We start from the raw sequence: 25,557 nt of genomic DNA, 5'->3' as shown, positions 1-25,557 counted from the left end.
ATGGAAAGTGCCCCCAGAGGCAACTGTGGCTGGTTTGACAGTGCCAAGTGCCTCCTGCAAACTGACATCAGGAACCTGGCTTGGTGACTTTTGTTTCTCTGGGGAAAGGCCATTGTACATGTCCAGGGCCCGGTGGCCCTTGGTGGCCGGCTGCCTGGTTAAATTCCGCATGAATCAGGATAGCCTCCAGATGACAGGAGACCCCACAGGCAACAGTGGCTGGTTTGACAGTGCCAAGTGCCTCCGGCAAACTGACATCAGCAACCTGGCCGGCTGAGTTTTGTTTCTCGGGGGAAAGGCCATGCTTCATATCCTGGACCCTTAGGCCCGGAGTGGCCAGCTGCCTGCTGAAATTCCAAACGGATCAGGATACTTCCCAGATGCAAGGTGCCCCCACAGGCATCTGTGGCTGGTTTGACAGTGCCAAGTGCCTCCTGCAAACTGACATCAGGAACCTGGCCTGGTGACTTTTGTTTCTCTGGGGACAGGCCATTGTATATGTACAGGGCCTGGATGCTCTGAATGGCCGTCCGCCTGCTGAAATTCCACACGGCTGAGGATATCTCCCAGATGCAAGGTGCCCCTACAGGCAACAGTGGCTGGTTTGACAGTGCCAAGTGCCTCCTGCAAACTGACATCAGGAACCTGGCCTGGTGACTTTTGTTTCTCAGGGGAAAGGCCATCGTTCGTGTCCAGGGCCGGGTGGCCCGGCCTGCTCGGCTGCCTGCTGAAATTCTGCACGGATCAGGATGCCTCCAAGATGGAATGTGCCCCCACAGGCAACTGTGGCTGGTTTGACAGTGCCAAGTGCCTCCTGCAAACTGCCATCAGGAACCTGGCCTTGTGACTTTTGTTTCTCTGTGGAAAGGCCATTGTATATGTCCAGGGCCCGGTGGCCCGGAGTGGCCGGCTGCCTGGTTAAATTCCGCATGAATCAGGATAGCCTCCAGATGACAGGAGACCCCACAGGCAACAGTGGCTGGTTTGACAGTGCCAAGTGCCTCCTGCAAACTGACATCAGGAACCTGGCATGGTGACTTTTGTTTCTCTGTGGAAAGGCCATGCTTCATATCCTGGACCCTTAAGCCCGGAGTGGCCACCTGCCTGCTGAAATTCCGAATGGATCAGGATGCTGCCCAGATGCAAGGTACACCTACAGGCAACTGTGGCTGGTTTGACAGAGCCAAGTGCCTCCTGCAAACTGACATCAGGAACCTGGCCTGGTGACTTTTGTTTCTCTGGGGAAAGGTCATGGTTCATGTCCAGGCCCCGGTGGCTGCCTGCTGAAATTCCGCACGGATCAGGATACCGCCGAGATGAAGGGAGCCCCCACAGGCAACAGTGGCTGGTTTGACAGTGCCAAGTGCCTCCTGCAAACTGACATCAGGAACCTGGCATGGTGACATTTGTTTATCAGGGGAAAGGCCATCGTTGCTATCCAGGGCATGGTGGCCTTGATTTGCCGGCTGCCTGCTGAAATTCCGCACGGATCAGGATACCGCCTAGATGAAGGGAGCCCCCACAGGCAACAGTGGCTGGTTTGACAGTGCCAAGTGCCTCCTGCAAACTGACATCAGGAACCTGGCCTGGTGACTTTTGTTTCTCTGGGGACAGGCCATTGTATATGTACAGGGCCTGGATGCCCTGAATGGCCGTCCGCCTGCTGAAATTCACAATTCTGAGGATATCTCCCAGATGCAAGGTGCCCCTACAGGCAACTGTGGCTGGTTTGACAGTGCCAAGTGCCTCCTGCAAACTGACATCAGGAACCTGGCATGGTGACTTTTGTTTCTCTGGGGAAAGGCCATTGTATACGTCCAGGGCCCGGTGGCCCGGAGTGGCCAGCTGCCTGCTGAAATTCCAAACGGATCAGGATACCTCTCAGACCGAAGGTACCTCCACAGGCAACAGTGGCTGGTTTGACAGTGCCAAGTGCCTCCTGCAAACTGACATCAGGAACCTGGCCTGGTGACTTTTGTTTCTCGGGGGAAAGGCCATGCTTCATATCTTGGACCCTTAGGCCCAGAGTGACCGGCTGCCTGCTGAAATTCCAAACGGATCAGGATGCCGCCCAGATTCAAGGTGCCCCCACAGACACCTGTGGCTGGTTTGACAGTGCCAAGTGCCTCCTGCAAACTGACATCAGGAACCTGGCCTGGTGACTTTTGTTTCTCTGTGGAGAGGCCACAGTTCGTGCCCAGCGCCGGTCGCCCGTAGTGGACGGCTGCCTCCTGAAATTCCAAACGGTTGAGGATACATCCCAGATGAAATGTGCTCCCACAGGCAACAGTGGCTGGTTTGACAGTGCCAAGTGCCTCCTGCAAACTGACATCAGCAACCTGGCCTGGTGACTTTTGTTTCTCTGGGGAAAGGCCATGGTTCACATCCTGGACCCGAAGGCCCGGAGTGGCCGGCTGCCTGCTGAAATTCCGCACGGATCAGGATACCTCCCAGATGCAAGGTGCCCCCAAAGGCATCTGTGGCTGGTTTGACAGTGCCAAGTGCCTCCTGCAAACTGACATCAGGAACCTGACCTGGTGACTTTTGTTTCTCAGGGGAAAGGCCATCGTTCCTCTCTAGGGCCCGGTGGCCCAGAGTGGCCGGCTGCCTGCTGAAATTCGAAACGGATCAGGATACCTCTCAGACCGAAGGTACCTCCACAGGCAACAGTGGCTGGTTTGACAGTGCCAAGTGCCTCCTGCAAACTGACATCAGGAACCTGGCCTGGTGACTTTTGTTTCTCAGGGGAAAGGCCATGCTTCATATCCTGGACCCTTAGGCCCGGAGTGGCCAGCTGCCTGCTGAAATTCCGCACGGATCAGGATACTTCCCAGATGCAAGGTGCCCCCACAGGCATCTGTGGCTGGTTTGACAGTGCCAAGTGCCTCCTGCAAACTGACATCAGGAACCTGGCTTGGTGACTTTTGTTTCTCTGGGGAAAGGTCATAGATCGTCTCCAGAGCCTAGCGGCCCTGTGTGCCCTTCTGCCTGCTGAAATACTGTACGGATCAGGATGCCGCCCAGATGCAAGGTGCCCCTACAGGCAACTGTGGCTGGTTTGAGAGTGCCAAGTGCCTCCTGCAAACTGACATCAGGAACCTGGCCTGGTGACTTTTGTTTCTCTGGGGAATGGCCATTGTATATGTCCAGGGCCTGGAGGCCCTGAGTGGCCCTCCGCCTGCTGAAATTCCGCATGGCTGAGGATATCTCCCAGATGCAAGGTGCCCCCACAGGGAATTGTGGCTGGTTTGACAGTGCCAAATGGCTCCTGCAAACTGACATCAGGAACCTGGCCTGGTGACTTTTGTTTCTCTGGGGAAAGGCCATAGTTCGCGTCCATGGTCTTGCGGCCCGGCGTGCCTGGCTGCCTGCTGAAATTCCGCACGGATCAGGATGCCTCCCAGATGGAAAGTGCCCCCACAGGCAACTGTGTCTGGTTTGACAGTGCCAAATGCCTCCTGCAAACTGACATCAGGAACCTGGCCTGGTGACTTTTGTTTCTCTGTGGAGAGGCCATAGTTCGTGCCCAGCGCCGGTCGCCCGTAGTGGACGGCTGCCTCCTGAAATTCCAAACGGTTGAGGATACATCCCAGATGAAATGTGCTCCCACAGGCAACAGTGGCTGGTTTGACAGTGCCAAGTGCCTCCTGCAAACTGACATCAGCAACCTGGCCTGGTGACTTTTGTTTCTCTGGGGAAAGGCCATGGTTCACATCCTGGACCCGAAGGCCCGGAGTGGCCGGCTGCCTGCTGAAATTCCGCACGGATCAGGATACCTCCCAGATGCAAGGTGCCCCCAAAGGCATCTGTGGCTGGTTTGACAGTGCCAAGTGCCTCCTGCAAACTGACATCAGGAACCTGACCTGGTGACTTTTGTTTCTCAGGGGAAAGGCCATCGTTCCTCTCTAGGGCCCGGTGGCCCAGAGTGGCCGGCTGCCTGCTGAAATTCGAAACGGATCAGGATACCTCTCAGACCGAAGGTACCTCCACAGGCAACAGTGGCTGGTTTGACAGTGCCAAGTGCCTCCTGCAAACTGACATCAGGAACCTGGCCTGGTGACTTTTGTTTCTCTGTGGAAAGGCCATGCTTCATATCCTGGACCCTTAGGCCCGGAGTGGCCAGCTGCCTGCTGAAATTCCTCACGGATCAGGATACTTCCCAGATGCAAGGTGCCCCCACAGGCATCTGTGGCTGGTTTGACAGTGCCAAGTGCCTCCTGCAAACTGACATCAGGAACCTGGCCTGGTGACTTTTGTTTCTCTGGGGACAGGCCATTGTATATGTACAGGGCCTGGATGCTCTGAATGGCCGTCCGCCTGCTGAAATTCCACACGGCTGAGGATATCTCCCAGATGCAAGGTGCCCCTACAGGCAACTGTGGCTGGTTTGACAGTGCCAAGTGCCTCCTGCAAACTGACATCAGGAACCTGGCCTGGTGACTTTTGTTTCTCAGGGGAAAGGCCATCGTTCGTGTCCAGGGCCGGGTGGCCCGGCCTGCTCGGCTGCCTGCTGAAATTCCGAACGGATCAGGATGCCTCCCAGATGGAAAGTGCCCCCACAGGCAACAGTGGCTGGTTTGACAGTGCCAAGTGCCTCCTGCAAACTGACATCAGGAACCTGGCTTGGTGACTTTTGTTTCTCTGGGGAAAGGCCATTGTACATGTCCAGTGCCCGGTGGCCCGGAGTGGCCGGCTGCCTGGTTAAATTCCGCATGAATCAGGATAGCCTCCAGATGACAGGAGACCCCACAGGCAACAGTGGCTGGTTTGACAGTGCCAAGTGCCTCCTGCAAACTGACATCAGGAACCTGGCCTGGTGACTTTTGTTTCTCTGTGGAAAGGCCATGCTTCATATCCTGGACCCGGTGGCCCGGAGTGGCCAGCTGCCTGCTGAAATTCCGAATGGATCAGGATGCCGCCCAGATGCAAGGTACACCTACAGGCAACTGTGGCTGGTTTGACAGAGCCAAGTGCCTCCTGCAAACTGACATCAGGAACCTGGCCTGGTGACTTTTGTTTCTCTGGGGAAAGGTCATGGTTCATGTCCAGGGCCCGGTGGCCCGTGGTGGCCGGCTGCCTGGTTAAATTCCGCATGAATCAGGATAGCCTCCAGATGACAGGAGACCCCACAGGCAACTGTGGCTGGTTTGACAGTGCCAAGTGCCTCCTGCAAACTGACATCAGGAACCTGGCATGGTGACTTTTGTTTCTCTGGGGAAAGGCCATCGTTGCTATCCAGGGCCTGGTGGCCTTGATTTGCCGGCTGCCTGCTGAAATTCCGCACGGATCAGGATACCGCCTAGATGAAGGGAGCCCCCACAGGCAACAGTGGCTGGTTTGACAGTGCCAAGTGCCTCCTGCAAACTGACATCAGCAACCTGGCCTGGTGACTTTTGTTTCTCTGGGGACAGGCCATTGTATATGTACAGGGCCTGGATGCCCTGAATGGCCGTCCGCCTGCTGAAATTCCACAAATCTGAGGATATCTCCCAGATGCAAGGTGCCCCTACAGGCAACTGTGGCTGGTTTGACAGTGCCAAGTGCCTCCTGCAAACTGACATCAGGAACCTGGCCTGGTGACTTTTGTTTCTCTGGGGAAAGGCCATTGTACACGTCCAGGGCCCGGTGGCCCGGAGTGGCCAGCTGCCTGCTGAAATTCCAAACGGATCAGGATACCTCTCAGACCGAAGGTACCTCCACAGGCAACAGTGGCTGGTTTGACAGTGCCAAGTGCCTCCTGCAAACTGACATCAGGAACCTGGCCTGGTGACTTTTGTTTCTCGGGGGAAAGGCCATGCTTCATATCCTGGACCCTTAGGCCCAGAGTGACCGGCTGCCTGCTGAAATTCCGAACGGATCAGGATGCCGCCCAGATTCAAGGTGCCCCCACAGACACCTGTGGCTGGTTTGACAGTGCCAAGTGCCTCCTGCAAACTGACATCAGGAACCTGGCCTGGTGACTTTTGTTTCTCTGTGGAGAGGCCACAGTTCGTGCCCAGCGCCGGTCGCCCGTAGTGGACGGCTGCCTCCTGAAATTCCAAACGGTTGAGGATACATCCCAGATGAAATGTGCTCCCACAGGCAACAGTGGCTGGTTTGACAGTGCCAAGTGCCTCCTGCAAACTGACATCAGCAACCTGGCATGGTGACTTTTGTTTCTCTGGGGACAGGCCATTGTATATGTACAGGGCCTGGATGCTCTGAATGGCCGTCCGCCTGCTGAAATTCCACACGGCTGAGGATATCTCCCAGATGCAAGGTGCCCCTACAGGCAACTGTGGCTGGTTTGACAGTGCCAAGTGCCTCCTGCAATCTGACATCAGGAACCTTGCCTGGTGACTTTTGTTTCTCAGGGGAAAGGCCATCGTTCGTGTCCAGGGCCGGGTGGCCCGGCCTGCTCGGCTGCCTGCTGAAATTCCGCACGGATAAGGATGCCTCCCAGATGGAAAGTGCCCCCACAGGCAACTGTGGCTGGTTTGACAGTGCCAAGTGCCTCCTGCAAACTGACATCAGCAACCTGGCTTGGTGACTTTTGTTTCTCTGGGGAAAGGCCATTGTACATGTCCAGGGCCCGGTGGCCCGGAGTGGCCGGCTGCCTGGTTAAATTCCGCATGAATCAGGATAGCCTCCAGATGACAGGAGACCCCACAGGCAACAGTGGCTGGTTTGACAGTGCCAAGTGCCTCCTGCAAACTGACATCAGGAACCTGGCCTGGTGACTTTTGTTTCTCTGTGAAAAGGCCATGCTTCATATCCTGGACCCTTAGGCCCGGAGTGGCCACCTGCCTGCTGAAATTCCGAATGGATCAGGATGCCGCCCAGATGCAAGGTACACCTACAGGCAACTGTGGCTGGTTTGACAGAGCCAAGTGCCTCCTGCAAACTGACATCAGGAACCTGGCCTGGTGACTTTTGTTTCTCTGGGGAAAGGTCATGGTTCATGTCCAGGGCCCGGTGGCCCTTGGTGGCCGGCTGCCTGGTTAAATTCCGCATGAATCAGGATAGCCTCCAGATGACAGGAGCCCCCACAGGCAACAGTGGCTGGTTTGACAGTGCCAAGTGCCTCCTGCAAACTGACATCAGGAACCTGGCCTGGTGACTTTTGTTTCTCTGGGGACAGGCCATTGTATATGTACAGGGCCTGGATGCCCTGAATGGCCGTCCGCCTGCTGAAATTCCACAATTCTGAGGATATCTCCCAGATGCAAGGTGCCCCTACAGGCAACTGTGGCTGGTTTGACAGTGCCAAGTGCCTCCTGCAAACTGACATCAGGAACCTGGCCTGGTGACTTTTGTTTCTCTGGGGAAAGGCCATTGTATACGTCCAGGGCCCGGTGGCCCGGAGTTGCCAGCTGCCTGCTGAAATTCCAAACGGATCAGGATACCTCTCAGACCGAAGGTACCTCCACAGGCAACAGTGGCTGGTTTGACAGTGCCAAGTGCCTCCTGCAAACTGACATCAGGAACCTGGCCTGGTGACTTTTGTTTCTCGGGGGAAAGGCCATGCTTCATATCCTGGACCCTTAGGCCCAGAGTGACCGGCTGCCTGCTGAAATTCCGAACGGATCAGGATGCCGCCCAGATTCAAGGTGCCCCCACAGACACCTGTGGCTGGTTTGACAGTGCCAAGTGCCTCCTGCAAACTGACATCAGGAACCTGGCCTGGTGACTTTTGTTTCTCTGTGGACAGGCCATAGTTCGTGCCCAGCGCCAGTCGCCCGTAGTGGACGGCTGCCTCCTGAAATTCCAAACGGTTGAGGATACATCCCAGATGAAATGTGCTCCCACAGGCAACAGTGGCTGGTTTGACAGTGCCAAGTGCCTCCTGCAAACTGACATCAGCAACCTGGCCTGGTGACTTTTGTTTCTCAGGGGAAAGGCCATGGTTCACATCCTGGACCCGAAGGCCCGGAGTGGCCGGCTGCCTGCTGAAATTCCGCACGGATCAGGATACCTCCCAGATGCAAGGTGCCCCCACAGGCATCTGTGGCTGGTTTGACAGTGCCAAGTGCCTCCTGCAAACTGACATCAGGAACCTGGCCTGGTAACTTTTGTTTCTCAGGGGAAAGGCCATCGTTCGTGTCCAGGGCCGGGTGGCCCGGCCTGCTCGGCTGCCTGCTGAAATTCCGCACGGATCAGGATGCCTCCCAGATGGAAAGTGCCCCCACAGGCAACTGTGGCTGGTTTGACAGTGCCAAGTGCCTCCTGCAAACTGACATCAGGAACCTGGCATGGTGACTTTTGTTTCTCTGGGGAAAGGCCATTGTACATGTCCAGGGCCCGGTGGCCCGGAGTGGCCGGCTGCCTGGTTAAATTCCGCATGAATCAGGATAGCCTCCAGATGACAGGAGACCCCACAGGCAACAGTGGCTGGTTTGACAGTGCCAAGTGCCTCCTGCAAACTGACATCAGGAACCTGGCATGGTGACTTTTGTTTCTCAGGGGAAAGGCCATCGTTGCTATCCAGGGCCTGGTGGCCTTGATTTGCCGGCTGCCTGCTGAAATTCCGCACGGATCAGGATACCGCCTAGATGAAGGGAGCCCCCACAGGCAACAGTGGCTGGTTTGACAGTGCCAAGTGCCTCCTGCAAACTGACATCAGGAACCTGGCCTGGTGACTTTTGTTTCTCTGGGGACAGGCCATTGTATATGTACAGGGCCTGGATGCCCTGAATGGCCGTCCGCCTGCTGAAATTCCACAATTCTGAGGATATCTCCCAGATGCAAGGTGCCCCTACAGGCAACAGTGGCTGGTTTGACAGTGCCAAGTGCCTCCTGCAAACTGACATCAGGAACCTGGCCTGGTGACTTTTGTTTCTCTGGGGAAAGGCCATTGTACACGTCCAGGGCCCGGTGGCCCGGAGTGGCCAGCTGCCTGCTGAAATTCCAAACGGATCAGGATACCTCTCAGACCGAAGGTACCTCCACAGGCAACAGTGGCTGGTTTGACAGTGCCAAGTGCCTCCTGCAAACTGACATCAGGAACCTGGCCTGGTGACTTTTGTTTCTCGGGGGAAAGGCCATGCTTCATATCCTGGACCCTTAGGCCCAGAGTGACCGGCTGCCTGCTGAAATTCCGCAAGGATCAGGATGCCGCCCAGATTCAAGGTGCCCCCACAGACACCTGTGGCTGGTTTGACAGTGCCAAGTGCCTCCTGCAAACTGACATCAGGAACCTGGCCTGGTGACTTTTGTTTCTCTGTGGAGAGGCCATAGTTCGTGCCCAGCGCCGGTCGCCCGTAGTGGACGGCTGCCTCCTGAAATTCCAAACGGTTGAGGATACATCCCAGATGAAATGTGCTCCCACAGGCAACAGTGGCTGGTTTGACAGTGCCAAGTGCCTCCTGCAAACTGACATCAGCAACCTGGCCTGGTGACTTTTGTTTCTCTGGGGAAAGGCCATGTTTCACATCCTGGACCCGAAGGCCCGGAGTGGACGGCTGCCTGCTGAAATTCCGCACGGATCAGGATACCTCCCAGATGCAAGGTGCCCCCAAAGGCATCTGTGGCTGGTTTGACAGTGCCAAGTGCCTCCTGCAAACTGACATCAGGAACCTGACCTGGTGACTTTTGTTTCTCAGGGGAATGGCCATCGTTCCTCTCTAGGGCCCGGTGGCCCAGAGTGGCCGGCTGCCTGCTGAAATTCGAAACGGATCAGGATACCTCTCAGACCGAAGGTACCTCCACAGGCAACAGTGGCTGGTTTGACAGTGCCAAGTGCCTCCTGCAAACTGACATCAGGAACCTGGCATGGTGACTTTTGTTTCTCGGGGGAAAGGCCATGCTTCATATCCTGGACCCTTAGGCCTGCAGTGGCGAGCTGCCTGCTGAAATTCCGCACGGATCAGGATACTTCCCAGATGCAAGGTGCCCCCACAGGCAACAGTGGCTGGTTTGACAGTGCCAAGTGCCTCCTGCAAACTGACATCAGGAACCTGGCCTGGTGACTTTTGTTTCTCTGGGGAAAGGTCATAGATCGTCTCCAGAGCCTAGCGGCCCTGTGTGCCCTTCTGCCTGCTGAAATACTGTACGGATCAGGATGCCGCCCAGATGCAAGGTGCCCCTACAGGCAACTGTGGCTGGTTTGACAGTGCCAAGTGCCTCCTGCAAACTGACTCAGGAACCTGGCCGGGTAACTTTTGTTTCTCTGGGGAAAGGCCATTGTACATGTCCAGGGCCCGGTGGCCCGGAGTGGCCGGCTGCCTGGTTAAATTCCGCATGAATCAGGATAGCCTCCAGATGACAGGAGACCCCACAGGCAACAGTGGCTGGTTTGACAGTGCCAAGTGCCTCCTGCAAACTGACATCAGGAACCTGGCCTGGTGACTTTTGTTTCTCTGTGGAGAGGCCATAGTTCGTGCCCAGCGCCGGTCGCCCGTAGTGGACGGCTGCCTCCTGAAATTCCAAACGGTTGAGGATACATCCCAGATGAAATGTGCTCCCACAGGCAACAGTGGCTGGTTTGACAGTGCCAAGTGCCTCCTGCAAACTGACATCAGCAACCTGGCCTGGTGACTTTTGTTTCTCTGGGGAAAGGCCATGGTTCACATCCTGGACCCGAAGGCCCGGAGTGGCCGGCTGCCTGCTGAAATTCCGCACGGATCAGGATACCTCCCAGATGCAAGGTGCCCCCAAAGGCATCTGTGGCTGGTTTGACAGTGCCAAGTGCCTCCTGCAAACTGACATCAGGAACCTGACCTGGTGACTTTTGTTTCTCAGGGGAAAGGCCATCGTTCCTCTCTAGGGCCCGGTGGCCCAGAGTGGCCGGCTGCCTGCTGAAATTCGAAACGGATCAGGATACCTCTCAGACCGAAGGTACCTCCACAGGCAACAGTGGCTGGTTTGACAGTGCCAAGTGCCTCCTGCAAACTGACATCAGGAACCTGGCCTGGTGACTTTTGTTTCTCTGTGGAAAGGCCATGCTTCATATCCTGGACCCTTAGGCCCGGAGTGGCCAGCTGCCTGCTGAAATTCCTCACGGATCAGGATACTTCCCAGATGCAAGGTGCCCCCACAGGCATCTGTGGCTGGTTTGACAGTGCCAAGTGCCTCCTGCAAACTGACATCAGGAACCTGGCCTGGTGACTTTTGTTTCTCTGGGGACAGGCCATTGTATATGTACAGGGCCTGGATGCTCTGAATGGCCGTCCGCCTGCTGAAATTCCACACGGCTGAGGATATCTCCCAGATGCAAGGTGCCCCTACAGGCAACAGTGGCTGGTTTGACAGTGCCAAGTGCCTCCTGCAAACTGACATCAGGAACCTGGCCTGGTGACTTTTGTTTCTCAGGGGAAAGGCCATCGTTCGTGTCCAGGGCCGGGTGGCCCGGCCTGCTCGGCTGCCTGCTGAAATTCTGCACGGATCAGGATGCCTCCAAGATGGAATGTGCCCCCACAGGCAACTGTGGCTGGTTTGACAGTGCCAAGTGCCTCCTGCAAACTGCCATCAGGAACCTGGCCTTGTGACTTTTGTTTCTCTGTGGAAAGGCCATTGTACATGTCCAGGGCCCGGTGGCCCGGAGTGGCCGGCTGCCTGGTTAAATTCCGCATGAATCAGGATAGCCTCCAGATGACAGGAGACCCCACAGGCAACAGTGGCTGGTTTGACAGTGCCAAGTGCCTCCTGCAAACTGACATCAGGAACCTGGCATGGTGACTTTTGTTTCTCTGTGGAAAGGCCATGCTTCATATCCTGGACCCTTAGGCCCGGAGTGGCCACCTGCCTGCTGAAATTCCGAATGGATCAGGATGCCACCCAGATGCAAGGTACACCTAGAGGCAACTGTGGCTGGTTTGACAGAGCCAAGTGCCTCCTGCAAACTGACATCAGGAACCTGGCCTGGTGACTTTTGTTTCTCTGGGGAAAGGTCATGGTTCATGTCCAGGCCCCGGTGGCTGCCTGCTGAAATTCCGCACGGATCAGGATACCGCCGAGATGAAGGGAGCCCCCACAGGCAACAGTGGCTGGTTTGAGAGTGCCAAGTGCCTCCTGCAAACTGACATCAGGAACCTGGCATGGTGACATTTGTTTCTCAGGGGAAAGGCCATCGTTGCTATCCAGGGCCTGGTGGCCTTGATTTGCCGGCTGCCTGCTGAAATTCCGCACGGATCAGGATACCGCCTAGATGAAGGGAGCCCCCACAGGCAACAGTGGCTGGTTTGACAGTGCCAAGTGCCTCCTGCAAACTGACATCAGGAACCTGGCCTGGTGACTTTTGTTTCTCTGGGGACAGGCCATTGTATATGTACAGGGCCTGGATGCCCTGAATGGCCGTCCGCCTGCTGAAATTCCACAATTCTGAGGATATCTCCCAGATGCAAGGTGCCCCTACAGGCAACTGTGGCTGGTTTGACAGTGCCAAGTGCCTCCTGCAAACTGACATCAGGAACCTGGCCTGGTGACTTTTGTTTCTCTGGGGAAAGGCCATTGTATACGTCCAGGGCCCGGTGGCCCGGAGTGGCCAGCTGCCTGCTGAAATTCCAAACGGATCAGGATACCTCTCAGACCGAAGGTACCTCCACAGGCAACAGTGGCTGGTTTGACAGTGCCAAGTGCCTCCTGCAAACTGACATCAGGAACCTGGCCTGGTGACTTTTGTTTCTCGGGGGAAAGGCCATGCTTCATATCTTGGACCCTTAGGCCCAGAGTGACCGGCTGCCTGCTGAAATTCCAAACGGATCAGGATGCCGCCCAGATTCAAGGTGCCCCCACAGACACCTGTGGCTGGTTTGACAGTGCCAAGTGCCTCCTGCAAACTGACATCAGGAACCTGGCCTGGTGACTTTTGTTTCTCTGTGGAGAGGCCACAGTTCGTGCCCAGCGCCGGTCGCCCGTAGTGGACGGCTGCCTCCTGAAATTCCAAACGGTTGAGGATACATCCCAGATGAAATGTGCTCCCACAGGCAACAGTGGCTGGTTTGACAGTGCCAAGTGCCTCCTGCAAACTGACATCAGTAACCTGGCCTGGTGACTTTTGTTTCTCTGGGGAAAGGCCATGGTTCACATCCTGGACCCGAAGGCCCGGAGTGGCCGGCTGCCTGCTGAAATTCCGCACGGATCAGGATACCTCCCAGATGCAAGGTGCCCCCAAAGGCATCTGTGGCTGGTTTGACAGTGCCAAGTGCCTCCTGCAAACTGACATCAGGAACCTGACCTGGTGACTTTTGTTTCTCAGGGGAAAGGCCATCGTTCCTCTCTAGGGCCCGGTGGCCCAGAGTGGCCGGCTGCCTGCTGAAATTCGAAACGGATCAGGATACCTCTCAGACCGAAGGTACCTCCACAGGCAACAGTGGCTGGTTTGACAGTGCCAAGTGCCTCCTGCAAACTGACATCAGGAACCTGGCCTGGTGACTTTTGTTTCTCAGGGGAAAGGCCATGCTTCATATCCTGGACCCTTAGGCCCGGAGTGGCCAGCTGCCTGCTGAAATTCCGCACGGATCAGGATACTTCCCAGATGCAAGGTGCCCCCACAGGCATCTGTGGCTGGTTTGACAGTGCCAAGTGCCTCCTGCAAACTGACATCAGGAACCTGGCCTGGTGACTTTTGTTTCTCTGGGGAAAGGTCATAGATCGTCTCCAGAGCCTAGCGGCCCTGTGTGCCCTTCTGCCTGCTGAAATACTGTACGGATCAGGATGCCGCCCAGATGCAAGGTGCCCCTACAGGCAACTGTGGCTGGTTTGAGAGTGCCAAGTGCCTCCTGCAAACTGACATCAGGAACCTGGCCTGGTGACTTTTGTTTCTCTGGGGAATGGCCATTGTATATGTCCAGGGCCTGGAGGCCCTGAGTGGCCCTCCGCCTGCTGAAATTCCGCATGGCTGAGGATATCTCCCAGATGCAAGGTGCCCCCACAGGGAATTGTGGCTGGTTTGACAGTGCCAAATGGCTCCTGCAAACTGACATCAGGAACCTGGCCTGGTGACTTTTGTTTCTCTGGGGAAAGGCCATAGTTCGCGTCCATGGTCTTGCGGCCCGGCGTGCCTGGCTGCCTGCTGAAATTCCGCACGGATCAGGATGCCTCCCAGATGGAAAGTGCCCCCACAGGCAACTGTGGCTGGTTTGACAGTGCCAAATGGCTCCTGCAAACTGACATCAGGAACCTGGCCTGGTGACTTTTGTTTCTCTATGGAGAGGCCATAGTTCGTGCCCAGCGCCGGTCGCCCGTAGTGGACGGCTGCCTCCTGAAATTCCAAACGGTTGAGGATACATCCCAGATGAAATGTGCTCCCACAGGCAACAGTGGCTGGTTTGACAGTGCCAAGTGCCTCCTGCAAACTGACATCAGCAACCTGGCCTGGTGACTTTTGTTTCTCTGGGGAAAGGCCATGGTTCACATCCTGGACCCGAAGGCCCGGAGTGGCCGGCTGCCTGCTGAAATTCCGCACGGATCAGGATACCTCCCAGATGCAAGGTGCCCCCAAAGGCATCTGTGGCTGGTTTGACAGTGCCAAGTGCCTCCTGCAAACTGACATCAGGAACCTGACCTGGTGACTTTTGTTTCTCAGGGGAAAGGCCATCGTTCCTCTCTAGGGCCCGGTGGCCCAGAGTGGCCGGCTGCCTGCTGAAATTCGAAACGGATCAGGATACCTCTCAGACCGAAGGTACCTCCACAGGCAACTGTGGCTGGTTTGACAGTGCCAAGTGCCTCCTGCAAACTGACATCAGGAACCTGGCCTGGTGACTTTTGTTTCTCTGTGGAAAGGCCATGCTTCATATCCTGGACCCTTAGGCCCGGAGTGGCCAGCTGCCTGCTGAAATTCCTCACGGATCAGGATACTTCCCAGATGCAAGGTGCCCCCACAGGCATCTGTGGCTGGTTTGACAGTGCCAAGTGCCTCCTGCAAACTGACATCAGGAACCTGGCCTGGTGACTTTTGTTTCTCTGGGGACAGGCCATTGTATATGTACAGGGCCTGGATGCTCTGAATGGCCGTCCGCCTGCTGAAATTCCACACGGCTGAGGATATCTCCCAGATGCAAGGTGCCCCTACAGGCAACAGTGGCTGGTTTGACAGTGCCAAGTGCCTCCTGCAAACTGACATCAGGAACCTGGCCTGGTGACTTTTGTTTCTCAGGGGAAAGGCCATCGTTCGTGTCCAGGGCCGGGTGGCCCGGCCTGCTCGGCTGCCTGCTGAAATTCCGAACGGATCAGGATGCCTCCCAGATGGAAAGTGCCCCCACAGGCAACTGTGGCTGGTTTGACAGTGCCAAGTGCCTCCTGCAAACTGACATCAGCAACCTGGCTTGGTGACTTTTGTTTGTCTGGGGAAAGGCCATTGTACATGTCCAGTGCCCGGTGGCCCGGAGTGGCCGGCTGCCTGGTTAAATTCCGCATGAATCAGGATAGCCTCCAGATGACAGGAGACCCCACAGGCAACAGTGGCTGGTTTGACAGTGCCAAGTGCCTCCTGCAAACTGACATCAGGAACCTGGCCTGGTGACTTTTGTTTCTCTGTGGAAAGGCCATGCTTCATATCCTGGACCCGGTGGCCCGGAGTGGCCAGCTGCCTGCTGAAATTCCGAATGGATCAGGATGCCGCCCAGATGCAAGGTACACCTACAGGCAACAGTGGCTGGTTTGACAGAGCCAAGTGCCTCCTGCAAACTGACATCAGGAACCTGGCCTGGTGACTTTTGTTTCTCTGGGGAAAGGTCATGGTTCATGTCCAGGGCCCGGTGGCCCGTGGTGGCCGGCTGCCTGGTTAAATTCCGCATGAATCAGGATAGCCTCCAGATGACAGGAGACCCCACAGGCAACTGTGGCTGGTTTGACAGTGCCAAGTGCCTCCTGCAAACTGACATCAGGAACCTGGCATGGTGACTTTTGTTTCTCTGGGGAAAGGCCATCGTTGTTATCCAGGGCCTGGTGGCCTTGATTTGCCGGCTGCCTGCTGAAATTCCGCACGGATCAGGATACCGCCTAGATGAAGGGAGCCCCCACAGGCAACAGTGGCTGGTTTGACAGTGCCAAGTGCCTCCTGCAAACTGACATCAGCAACCTGGCCTGGTGACTTTTGTTTCTCTGGGGACAGGCCATTGTATATGTACAGGGCCTGGATGCCCTGAATGGCCGTCCGCCTGCTGAAATTCCGCATGGCTGAGGATATCTCCCAGATGCAAGGTGCCCCCACAGGGAATTGTGGCTGGTTTGACAGTGCCAAATGGCTCCTGCAAACTGACATCAGGAACCTGGCCTGGTGACTTTTGTTTCTCTGGGGAAAGGCCATAGTTCGCGTCCATGGTCTTGCGGCCCGGCGTGCCTGGCTGCCTGCTGAAATTCCGCACGGATCAGGATGCCTCCCAGATGGAAAGTGCCCCCACAGGCAACTGTGGCTGGTTTGACAGTGCCAAATGGCTCCTGCAAACTGACATCAGGAACCTGGCCTGGTGACTTTTGTTTCTCTATGGAGAGGCCATAGTTCGTGCCCAGCGCCGGTCGCCCGTAGTGGACGGCTGCCTCCTGAAATTCCAAACGGTTGAGGATACATCCCAGATGAAATGTGCTCCCACAGGCAACAGTGGCTGGTTTGACAGTGCCAAGTGCCTCCTGCAAACTGACATCAGCAACCTGGCCTGGTGACTTTTGTTTCTCTGGGGAAAGGCCATGGTTCACATCCTGGACCCGAAGGCCCGGAGTGGCCGGCTGCCTGCTGAAATTCCGCACGGATCAGGATACCTCCCAGATGCAAGGTGCCCCCAAAGGCATCTGTGGCTGGTTTGACAGTGCCAAGTGCCTCCTGCAAACTGACATCAGGAACCTGACCTGGTGACTTTTGTTTCTCAGGGGAAAGGCCATCGTTCCTCTCTAGGGCCCGGTGGCCCAGAGTGGCCGGCTGCCTGCTGAAATTCGAAACGGATCAGGATACCTCTCAGACCGAAGGTACCTCCACAGGCAACTGTGGCTGGTTTGACAGTGCCAAGTGCCTCCTGCAAACTGACATCAGGAACCTGGCCTGGTGACTTTTGTTTCTCTGTGGAAAGGCCATGCTTCATATCCTGGACCCTTAGGCCCGGAGTGGCCAGCTGCCTGCTGAAATTCCTCACGGATCAGGATACTTCCCAGATGCAAGGTGCCCCCACAGGCATCTGTGGCTGGTTTGACAGTGCCAAGTGCCTCCTGCAAACTGACATCAGGAACCTGGCCTGGTGACTTTTGTTTCTCTGGGGACAGGCCATTGTATATGTACAGGGCCTGGATGCTCTGAATGGCCGTCCGCCTGCTGAAATTCCACACGGCTGAGGATATCTCCCAGATGCAAGGTGCCCCTACAGGCAACAGTGGCTGGTTTGACAGTGCCAAGTGCCTCCTGCAAACTGACATCAGGAACCTGGCCTGGTGACTTTTGTTTCTCAGGGGAAAGGCCATCGTTCGTGTCCAGGGCCGGGTGGCCCGGCCTGCTCGGCTGCCTGCTGAAATTCCGAACGGATCAGGATGCCTCCCAGATGGAAAGTGCCCCCACAGGCAACTGTGGCTGGTTTGACAGTGCCAAGTGCCTCCTGCAAACTGACATCAGCAACCTGGCTTGGTGACTTTTGTTTGTCTGGGGAAAGGCCATTGTACATGTCCAGTGCCCGGTGGCCCGGAGTGGCCGGCTGCCTGGTTAAATTCCGCATGAATCAGGATAGCCTCCAGATGACAGGAGACCCCACAGGCAACAGTGGCTGGTTTGACAGTGCCAAGTGCCTCCTGCAAACTGACATCAGGAACCTGGCCTGGTGACTTTTGTTTCTCTGTGGAAAGGCCATGCTTCATATCCTGGACCCGGTGGCCCGGAGTGGCCAGCTGCCTGCTGAAATTCCGAATGGATCAGGATGCCGCCCAGATGCAAGGTACACCTACAGGCAACAGTGGCTGGTTTGACAGAGCCAAGTGCCTCCTGCAAACTGACATCAGGAACCTGGCCTGGTGACTTTTGTTTCTCTGGGGAAAGGTCATGGTTCATGTCCAGGGCCCGGTGGCCCGTGGTGGCCGGCTGCCTGGTTAAATTCCGCATGAATCAGGATAGCCTCCAGATGACAGGAGACCCCACAGGCAACTGTGGCTGGTTTGACAGTGCCAAGTGCCTCCTGCAAACTGACATCAGGAACCTGGCATGGTGACTTTTGTTTCTCTGGGGAAAGGCCATCGTTGTTATCCAGGGCCTGGTGGCCTTGATTTGCCGGCTGCCTGCTGAAATTCCGCACGGATCAGGATACCGCCTAGATGAAGGGAGCCCCCACAGGCAACAGTGGCTGGTTTGACAGTGCCAAGTGCCTCCTGCAAACTGACATCAGCAACCTGGCCTGGTGACTTTTGTTTCTCTGGGGACAGGCCATTGTATATGTACAGGGCCTGGATGCCCTGAATGGCCGTCCGCCTGCTGAAATTCCACAAATCTGAGGATATCTCCCAGATGCAAGGTGCCCCTACAGGCAACTGTGGCTGGTTTGACAGTGCCAAGTGCCTCCTGCAAACTGACATCAGGAACCTGGCCTGGTGACTTTTGTTTCTCTGGGGAAAGGCCATTGTACATGTCCAGGGCCCGGTGGCCTGGAGTGGCCAGCTGCCTGCTGAAATTCCAAACGGATCAGGATACCTCTCAGACCGAAGGTACCTCCACAGGCAACAGTGGCTGGTTTGACAGTGCCAAGTGCCTCCTGCAAACTGACATCAGGAACCTGGCCTGGTGACTTTTGTTTCTCGGGGGAAAGGCCATGCTTCATATCCTGGACCCTTAGCCCCAGAGTGACCGGCTGCCTGCTGAAATTCCGAACGGATCAGGATGCCGCCCAGATTCAAGGTGCCCCCACAGACACCTGTGGCTGGTTTGACAGTGCCAAGTGCCTCCTGCAAACTGACATCAGGAACCTGGCCTGGTGACTTTTGTTTCTCTGTGGAGAGGCCACAGTTCGTGCCCAGCGCCGGTCGCCCGTAGTGGACGGCTGCCTCCTGAAATTCCAAACGGATCAGGATACATCCCAGATGAAATGTGCTCCCACAGGCAACAGTGGCTGGTTTGACAGTGCCAAGTGCCTCCTGCAAACTGACATCAGCAACCTGGCATGGTGACTTTTGTTTCTCTGTGGAAAGGCCATGCTTCATATCCTGGACCCGGTGGCCCGGAGTGGCCAGCTGCCTGCTGAAATTCCGAATGGATCAGGATGCCGCCCAGATGCAAGGTACACCTACAGGCAACAGTGGCTGGTTTGACAGAGCCAAGTGCCTCCTGCAAACTGACATCAGGAACCTGGCCTGGTGACTTTTGTTTCTCTGGGGAAAGGTCATGGTTCATGTCCAGGGCCCGGTGGCCCGTGGTGGCCGGCTGCCTGGTTAAATTCCGCATGAATCAGGATAGCCTCCAGATGACAGGAGACCCCACAGGCAACTGTGGCTGGTTTGACAGTGCCAAGTGCCTCCTGCAAACTGACATCAGGAACCTGGCATGGTGACTTTTGTTTCTCTGGGGAAAGGCCATCGTTGTTATCCAGGGCCTGGTGGCCTTGATTTGCCGGCTGCCTGCTGAAATTCCGCACGGATCAGGATACCGCCTAGATGAAGGGAGCCCCCACAGGCAACAGTGGCTGGTTTGACAGTGCCAAGTGCCTCCTGCAAACTGACATCAGCAACCTGGCCTGGTGACTTTTGTTTCTCTGGGGACAGGCCATTGTATATGTACAGGGCCTGGATGCCCTGAATGGCCGTCCGCCTGCTGAAATTCCACAAATCTGAGGATATCTCCCAGATGCAAGGTGCCCCTACAGGCAACTGTGGCTGGTTTGACAGTGCCAAGTGCCTCCTGCAAACTGACATCAGGAACCTGGCCTGGTGACTTTTGTTTCTCTGGGGAAAGGCCATTGTACATGTCCAGGGCCCGGTGGCCTGGAGTGGCCAGCTGCCTGCTGAAATTCCAAACGGATCAGGATACCTCTCAGACCGAAGGTACCTCCACAGGCAACAGTGGCTGGTTTGACAGTGCCAAGTGCCTCCTGCAAACTGACATCAGGAACCTGGCCTGGTGACTTTTGTTTCTCGGGGGAAAGGCCATGCTTCATATCCTGGACCCTTAGCCCCAGAGTGACCGGCTGCCTGCTGAAATTCCGAACGGATCAGGATGCCGCCCAGATTCAAGGTGCCCCCACAGACACCTGTGGCTGGTTTGACAGTGCCAAGTGCCTCCTGCAAACTGACATCAGGAACCTGGCCTGGTGACTTTTGTTTCTCTGTGGAGAGGCCACAGTTCGTGCCCAGCGCCGGTCGCCCGTAGTGGACGGCTGCCTCCTGAAATTCCAAACGGATCAGGATACATCCCAGATGAAATGTGCTCCCACAGGCAACAGTGGCTGGTTTGACAGTGCCAAGTGCCTCCTGCAAACTGACATCAGCAACCTGGCATGGTGACTTTTGTTTCTCTGGGGACAGGCCATTGTATATGTACAGGGCCTGGATGCTCTGAATGGCCGTCCGCCTGCTGAAATTCCACACGGCTGAGGATATCTCCCAGATGCAAGGTGCCCCTACAGGCAACTGTGGCTGGTTTGACAGTGCCAAGTGCCTCCTGCAATCTGACATCAGGAACCTGGCCTGGTGACTTTTGTTTCTCAGGGGAAAGGCCATCGTTCGTGTCCAGGGCCGGGTGGCCCGGCCTGCTCGGCTGCCTGCTGAAATAACGCACGGATCAGGATGCCTCCCAGATGGAAAGTGCCCCCACAGGCAACTGTGGCTGGTTTGACAGTGCCAGGTGCCTCCTGCAAACTGACATCAGGAACCTGGCCGGGTAACTTTTGTTTCTCTGGGGAAAGGCCATTGTACATGTCCAGGGCCCAGTGGCCCGGAGTGGCCGGCTGCCTGGTTAAATTCCGCATGAATCAGGATAGCCTCCAGATGACAGGAGACCCCATAGGCAACAGTGGCTGGTTTGACAGTGCCAAGTGCCTCCTGCAAACTGACATCAGGAACCTGGCCTGGTGACTTTTGTTTCTCTGTGAAAAGGCCATGCTTCATATCCTGGACCCTTAGGCCCGGAGTGGCCACCTGCCTGCTGAAATTCCGAATGGATCAGGATGCCGCCCAGATGCAAGGTACACCTACAGGCAACTGTGGCTGGTTTGACAGAGCCAAGTGCCTCCTGCAAACTGACATCAGGAACCTGGCCTGGTGACTTTTGTTTCTCTGGGGAAAGGTCATGGTCCATGTCCAGGGCCCGGTGGCCCTTGGTGGCCGGCTGCCTGGTTAAATTCCGCATGAATCAGGATAGCCTCCAGATGACAGGAGCCCCCACAGGCAACAGTGGCTGGTTTGACAGTGCCAAGTGCCTCCTGCAAACTGACATCAGGAACCTGGCCTGGTGACTTTTGTTTCTCTGGGGAAAGGCCATTGTATATGTACAGGGCCTGGATGCCCTGAATGGCCGTCCGCCTGCTGAAATTCCACAATTCTGAGGATATCTCCCAGATGCAAGGTGCCCCTACAGGCAACAGTGGCTGGTTTGACAGTGCCAAGTGCCTCCTGCAAACTGACATCAGGAACCTGGCCTGGTGACTTTTGTTTCTCTGGGGAAAGGCCATTGTACACGTCCAGGGCCCGGTGGCCCGGAGTGGCCAGCTGCCTGCTGAAATTCCAAACGGATCAGGATACCTCTCAGACCGAAGGTACCTCCACAGGCAACAGTGGCTGGTTTGACAGTGCCAAGTGCCTCCTGCAAACTGACATCAGGAACCTGGCCTGGTGACTTTTGTTTCTCGGGGGAAAGGCCATGCTTCATATCCTGGACCCTTAGGCCCAGAGTGACCGGCTGCCTGCTGAAATTCCGCAAGGATCAGGATGCCGCCCAGATTCAAGGTGCCCCCACAGACACCTGTGGCTGGTTTGACAGTGCCAAGTGCCTCCTGCAAACTGACATCAGGAACCTGGCATGGTGACTTTTGTTTCTCTGTGGAGAGGCCATAGTTCGTGCCCAGCGCCGGTCGCCCGTAGTGGACGGCTGCCTCCTGAAATTCCAAACGGTTGAGGATACATCCCAGATGAAATGTGCTCCCACAGGCAACAGTGGCTGGTTTGACAGTGCCAAGTGCCTCCTGCAAACTGACATCAGCAACCTGGCCTGGTGACTTTTGTTTCTCTGGGGAAAGGCCATGGTTCACATCCTGGACCCGAAGGCCCGGAGTGGACGGCTGCCTGCTGAAATTCCGCACGGATCAGGATACCTCCCAGATGCAAGGTGCCCCCAAAGGCATCTGTGGCTGGTTTGACAGTGCCAAGTGCCTCCTGCGAACTGACATCAGGAACCTGACCTGGTGACTTTTGTTTCTCAGGGGAAAGGCCATCGTTCCTCTCTAGGGCCCGGTGGCCCAGAGTGGCCGGCTGCCTGCTGAAATTCGAAACGGATCAGGATACCTCTCAGACCGAAGGTACCTCCACAGGCAACAGTGGCTGGTTTGACAGTGCCAAGTGCCTCCTGCAAACTGACATCAGGAACCTGGCATGGTGACTTTTGTTTCTCGGGGGAAAGGCCATGCTTCATATCCTGGACCCTTAGGCCTGGAGTGGCGAGCTGCCTGCTGAAATTCCGCACGGATCAGGATACTTCCCAGATGCAAGGTGCCCCCACAGGCAACAGTGGCTGGTTTGACAGTGCCAAGTGCCTCCTGCAAACTGACATCAGGAACCTGGCCTGGTGACTTTTGTTTCTCTGGGGAAAGGTCATAGATCGTCTCCAGAGCCTAGCGGCCCTGTGTGCCCTTCTGCCTGCTGAAATACTGTACGGATCAGGATGCCGCCCAGGTTCAAGGTGCCCCTACAGGCAACTGTGGCTGGTTTGACAGTGCCAAGTGCCTCCTGCAAACTGACTCAGGAACCTGGCCGGGTAACTTTTGTTTCTCTGGGGAAAGGCCATTGTACATGTCCAGGGCCCGGTGGCCCGGAGTGGCCGGCTGCCTGGTTAAATTCCGCATGAATCAGGATAGCCTCCAGATGACAGGAGACCCCACAGGCAACAGTGGCTGGTTTGACAGTGCCAAGTGCCTCCTGCAAACTGACATCAGGAACCTGACCTGGTGACTTTTGTTTCTCGGGGGAAAGGCCATGCTTCATATCATGGACCCTTAGGCCCGGAGTGGCCAGCTGCCTGCTGAAATTCCGCACGGATCAGGATACTTCCCAGATGCAAGGTGCCCCCACAGGCATCTGTGGCTGGTTTGACAGTGCCAAGTGCCTCCTGCAAACTGACATCAGGAACCTGGCCTGGTGACTTTTGTTTCTCTGGGGACAGGCCATTGTATATGTACAGGGCCTGGATGCTCTGAATGGCCGTCCGCCTGCTGAAATTCCACACGGCTGAGGATATCTCCCAGATGCAAGGTGCCCCTACAGGCAACAGTGGCTGGTTTGACAGTGCCAAGTGCCTCCTGGAAACGGACATCAGGAACCTGGCCTGGTGACTTTTGTTTCTCAGGGGAAAGGCCATCGTTCGTGTCCAGGGCCGGGTGGCCCGGCCTGCTCGGCTGCCTGCTGAAATTCTGCACGGATCAGGATGCCTCCAAGATGGAATGTGCCCCCACAGGCAACTGTGGCTGGTTTGACAGTGCCAAGTGCCTCCTGCAAACTGACATCAGGAACCTGGCTTGGTGACTTTTGTTTCTCTGGGGAAAGGCCATTGTACATGTCCAGGGCCCGGTGGCCCGGAGTGGCCGGCTGCCTGGTTAAATTCCGCATGAATCAGGATAGCCTCCAGATGACAGGAGACCCCACAGGCAACAGTGGCTGGTTTGACAGTGCCAAGTGCCTCCTGCAAACTGACATCAGGAACCTGGCCTGGTGACTTTTGTTTCTCTGTGAAAAGGCCATGCTTCATATCCTGGACCCTTAGGCCCGGAGTGGCCACCTGCCTGCTGAAATTCCGAATGGATCAGGATGCCGCCCAGATGCAAGGTACACCTACAGGCAACTGTGGCTGGTTTGACAGAGCCAAGTGCCTCCTGCAAACTGATATCAGGAACCTGGCCTGGTGACTTTTGTTTCTCTGGGGAAAGGTCATGGTTCTTGTCCAGGGCCCGGTGGCCCTTGGTGGCCGGCTGCCTGGTTAAATTCCGCATGAATCAGGATAGCCTCCAGATGACAGGAGCCCCCACAGGCAACAGTGGCTGGTTTGACAGTGCCAAGTGCCTCCTGCAAACTGACATCAGGAACCTGGCCTGGTGACTTTTGTTTCTCTGGGGACAGGCCATTGTATATGTACAGGGCCTGGATGCCCTGAATGGCCGTCCGCCTGCTGAAATTCCACAATTCTGAGGATATCTCCCAGATGCAAGGTGCCCCTACAGGCAACAGTGGCTGGTTTGACAGTGCCAAGTGCCTCCTGCAAACTGACATCAGGAACCTGGCCTGGTGACTTTTGTTTCTCTGGGGAAAGGCCATTGTACACGTCCAGGGCCCGGTGGCCCGGAGTGGCCAGCTGCCTGCTGAAATTCCGCACGGATCAGGATACCTCTCAGACCGAAGGTACCTCCACAGGCAACAGTGGCTGGTTTGACAGTGCCAAGTGCCTCCTGCAAACTGACATCAGGAACCTGGCCTGGTGACTTTTGTTTCTCGGGGGAAAGTCCATGCTTCATATCCTGGACCCTTAGGCCCAGAGTGACCGGCTGCCTGCTGAAATTCCGCAAGGATCAGGATGCCGCCCAGATTCAAGGTGCCCCCACAGACACCTGTGGCTGGTTTGACAGTGCCAAGTGCCTCCTGCAAACTGACATCAGGAACCTGGCCTGGTGACTTTTGTTTCTCTGTGGAGAGGCCATAGTTCGTGCCCAGCGCCGGTCGCCCGTAGTGGACGGCTGCCTCCTGAAATTCCAAACGGTTGAGGATACATCCCAGATGAAATGTGCTCCCACAGGCAACAGTGGCTGGTTTGACAGTGCCAAGTGCCTCCTGCAAACTGACATCAGCAACCTGGCCTGGTGACTTTTGTTTCTCTGGGGAAAGGCCATGTTTCACATCCTGGACCCGAAGGCCCGGAGTGGACGGCTGCCTGCTGAAATTCCGCACGGATCAGGATACCTCCCAGATGCAAGGTGCCCCCAAAGGCATCTGTGGCTGGTTTGACAGTGCCAAGTGCCTCCTGCAAACTGACATCAGGAACCTGGCCTGGTGACTTTTGTTTCTCTGGGGAAAGGTCATAGATAGTCTCCAGAGCCTAGCGGCCCTGTGTGCCCTTCTGCCTGCTGAAATACTGTACGGATCAGGATGCCGCCCAGATGCAAGGTGCCCCTACAGGCAACTGTGGCTGGTTTGACAGTGCCAAGTGCCTCCTGCAAACTGACTCAGGAACCTGGCCGGGTAACTTTTGTTTCTCTGGGGAAAGGCCATTGTACATGTCCAGGGCCCGGTGGCCCGGAGTGGCCGGCTGCCTGGTTAAATTCCGCATGAATCAGGATAGCCTCCAGATGACAGGAGACCCCACAGGCAACAGTGGCTGGTTTGACAGTGCCAAGTGCCTCCTGCAAACTGACATCAGGAACCTGGCATGTTGACTTTTGTTTCTCGGGGGAAAGGCCATGCTTCATATCCTGGACCCTTAGGCCCGGA

Source organism: Passer domesticus, chromosome 4 (assembly GCF_036417665.1).
Source record: "Passer domesticus isolate bPasDom1 chromosome 4, bPasDom1.hap1, whole genome shotgun sequence".
Taxonomy (NCBI): Eukaryota; Metazoa; Chordata; class Aves; order Passeriformes; family Passeridae; genus Passer; species Passer domesticus.
This window is presented reverse-complemented; position numbering follows the sequence as displayed.